The following is a 3,661-nucleotide window of genomic DNA, read 5'->3' as shown; positions in this document are numbered from 1 at the left end:
AACGATTATGGAAAGCAATGCTTTCTCCTACCACTGCTAGTAAGCTCCTAGCACTTCAGATGACCATCCTGCTAGTGAAGGAATCCTGCCTGAGGACAAAGGTGAGCCATGGGCAAAGGCAAAATCCACAAACTAGAGAGAAAGAGCAGAAGCCCACAGTCACTTCTAGACCTTTCAGAAATGGGTCAATAAGTCCCCTAGTTCACTAACCCAGTCTAAGGCGAGCTTTCTGTTACTTGAAATTAAAAATACCCACACTTACCTGGCAGGGGAGATACCATGATCATGAAGGTGGTTTTCCCAGGGCAAGGCTTATCCATTGCACTCAGATGTACTGACACTTGCGATTTCCCCAAATGTGGGAAACTCATCTGCATAGTTTGTGGTAGTGGGGGACTGCGTTCACACTCTCCCTTGTGTGTGTATATATATATATATGTGTGTATGTGTGTGTATATGTGTATAAAATAACCTTAACTGATAAGTTTAAACAACCCTTTCTCAGAATAATAACCCACTGATATATTGATATTTAAATATAGGTCTATTTCTACAATCAATCCTGTGTCCTTTGGGGACTTAAAATTTTGACTTTTACTAAGTTGCTAATATTGCTTAGAAAAGCAACCAAAGTGAGTTTTAGAGTCAGAAAGGAATTTAAAGAACATATGGTCTAACTGTCTCATTGTATAGATAAGGGACTAAAGGCGCAGGAAAGTACAGTCCCTTACACTGGGTAACACCTCACATCTGTGCTCTCGAGTTCCTACTGACCTCTGATCCCATCAAGGGAGATTGTGCTGTCTCAGGGTTGTTCTGGGGATTAACAGGAGATAAGGTACATAAAGTTCCCAGCACAGTGGCTGGCTCGGTGTGAGTAATCAGCAATTGCTAACTGCTTTTTATCAGTGACTCATATTTTAGTATTGAATGCGGTAAGGGAATTATAAACAGCTGACACTCCCCTTATCAGTGATTATATTGAGAGAATTCACCAGAGCAAAGAAGGAGCCAAGCCCTTGAACTTGACCCAGTAACCAGCCATGGTCATCTGCAGAGAAGTGAGTTGACCCTAAGTCCCCTGTGGTCACTCAGGAGTGCGTATGCCAGGCACACCAGGGATCAGAGTTAATCCTCACAAGGAATCAGCACTTGTAACTGTGTCCTAAGGAAGCCAGAAGTTCTGTGAGAAGCCCAGAGAGCTTTCAGGCTGAAATCCTGAGAAACACTGGAGAACCAGCTGCCCAGACTGGCCAGCCCTGCAACAGGGTGCAGCACAGAGGGGAGCAGACATGTGCCTCCACACCCTCCACAGGTAACAGTGGAGCATAGCCAGCCAGGAGCTTAGCACCCCAGTGGGGAAGAGACAGAGCAGTCACAGTGGGGACAGACAGTTGGGAATGCCTGTGGGACACCCATGATCATTCTCAGAAATACCTAGTGGAGATTCTGCAGGGGCTGGAGGTCCAGTGAACCTATGAGGACAAGGCCCATGATGTGAGTGACTGTAGTGACGGGGACCCCATGTCTACCACGGGCTGCGGAAGCCTGCAGAGACATGGCCACAGGACAGGCGCCTCAGCCTTGATTTAACAAACAGCCTCAGAAAAGGAGCTTCTACCTCTGGAGAGCAAGCAGGGCACAGCATGGAAAACCTCTGATGGGAGACTCAAATGTTGCAAATTTTAGTTTCAGGTAACTAAAAGCTTAGTAATCAATGTATATAAAAAGCTATTGTTTTAGGAACTGGAGGCATGACCCACGTTGATTCCAGGAAAACATAAGCAGATCCACCTTTGTGCCTCAGGAGGACTGCAAGCAATCAAGACGGTATCTGAGCCATTGTGCTCCAGGGTGAGATGACCACCACCCAGAGCACAGATGAAGGAATGCTTCAGCTTTTATCTGATTAACCTTTTCCCTGAATTCCAAACCCCTTACCTACACTTTTCTTCTCCTTATAAAATGGGTCCGTTTACAATGGAATTGCAGACAGTCTTTTAGGGTACAAACCCACTGTCTTCTCAGATCGCTGACCATCTGAATAAAGCACCCATAAAGATCAAATACCCGTCTTTGCTTATTGGGTCTGGTAGATGACAGGCAGCATGAACATCAGCCTTTCTGGTTTAACGTCATCCAAGAGAAGCCCAGGTCACCAAAAGCAACTGAGCTCACTTGTAGTTTTATAAAAAGCCAACCCTGGAGAATGTTGTTGTTTGCTTTTGGGTTCTAGTTGTTCTCAAAGTTTGGATTCAGTGAGATTAGCAAACATAAGCCACCTTGCCCTGTTTCCGGCACAAAATAAATGGCAAGTGTCTTTCTCTACTTCTCTTCAAGGTGTGAATCTCACCTGAAAATCAGTTGGACCACATATATTTAAATGGGTCACCCAAATGGCATAGACTCTATCAAGGAAAGAAACAGCCAAACCTGTAGAGAATTTTTATAAGGATTGATTTGAGCCAAACTGATGACAATTGCCAGGAAGCAAGATCTTAAATACTCTGCAGAATGACAATTTTGCAGTTTCTTTTATGCAACTGAAATTAAGGAGGAAACATAAGGAAGATTACATGAAGGTGAAAGAAAGCAAGGCAGGAATTGGATTATATAAGATAGTTAATAAAATTATGTGTTCTCTTAAGGGTGGTCACACTTCCTTCAAAAGTGTGTTAACCTAGATGCACAAAAAACAATGAACAGGGCTTGCTTAAGAAAGAGATAAACGTTTTACTAAAAAAGTTATGCCAAATAAAAAAAAAATTATATGCCTGAGGTGTGACTACCCACCATGATCAGCCCAGTTAACAATTTATGATTAGTTCACCCTGTGAGGTTACTTTCTGTAGAATGTCTTTTTCACCCACCCGTCTTATGAAGAATTAAAAGCTGAAAGATGTACTGTCTCCTTATTAGCTGTGCATTTGTAGATTGGTCTCTCGATCTCTTTATTTGTAAACTGTAGATAATATACTCCTATGCTACCTCACCTATTTCATAATGAGGATTAAATGAGATCATGATAAAAGAATGGGGTTTTATCATGGGCTGAAAGGCCTTCATAATTCTTATTATCCCAACATTTCTCTTAAGTTGGTGGATACCAACTCACCAAATGAAGGTGAGGTTTCTGGGACCCACCGTCTTCAAAAACTAAGGTGGCAGCCCTCTCTTTCACTAACAAACCACTCTTTTTTTTTTTTAACAATCCACATTTTTTAAAGAAACAAATTTATGAGATTTATCTGATAGCCATTTTGCTCAAGTGAATCATTTTTCCAATCTAAATTCAGTAGCAGCTGCCGCAACTGTAAAATGACTTACACTTCTTTACATTTTGCTTTGGTGACGGGAAGAAAATGAGGCAAACTGTAAAGGTGTATTCTATATTTCATTCCATATTGCATAAGAACCCAAAACACACTAATCCTTTGCAGTTGTTTCCAGAGCCAGATGGGGCCAGAGTGTAGAAAGAGGGATTAAGTAGCAAAGCTGGTATATTGATGGTCAGAGGGCAGCTCAGGAGGCAGGGACCATAAGGGGCAAGAGAGACAAGCAAGGAGCTCGTCATAGGTCAGTCATAGGTCAGGGTGACCATCGTCTGCACCCCAGCCACATCCACACACTGTCACCCACTGTCCCCGGTCTCTCTCTTCCC

The 3,661-nt window shown here is 42.9% G+C and overlaps 1 non-coding gene across 1 annotated transcript; it reads left to right on the top strand.

The window, feature by feature from the left end:
* Positions 1–254: 254 nt before the first annotated feature.
* On the top strand, positions 255–417 carry LOC150015394 (U1 spliceosomal RNA). Its single transcript, XR_016510308.1, has one exon. It is a non-coding gene; the product is annotated as a U1 spliceosomal RNA (small nuclear RNA).
* Positions 418–3,661: the final 3,244 nt, after the last annotated feature.

The sequence above is a fragment of the Furipterus horrens genome, unplaced genomic scaffold, assembly GCF_987537825.1.
Source record: "Furipterus horrens unplaced genomic scaffold, mFurHor1.1.pri manual_scaffold_3, whole genome shotgun sequence".
NCBI classification, from domain to species: Eukaryota; Metazoa; Chordata; class Mammalia; order Chiroptera; family Furipteridae; genus Furipterus; species Furipterus horrens.
The sequence above is the reverse complement of the archived record's forward strand: the minus strand, read 5'-3'. Positions and strand labels throughout refer to the sequence as shown.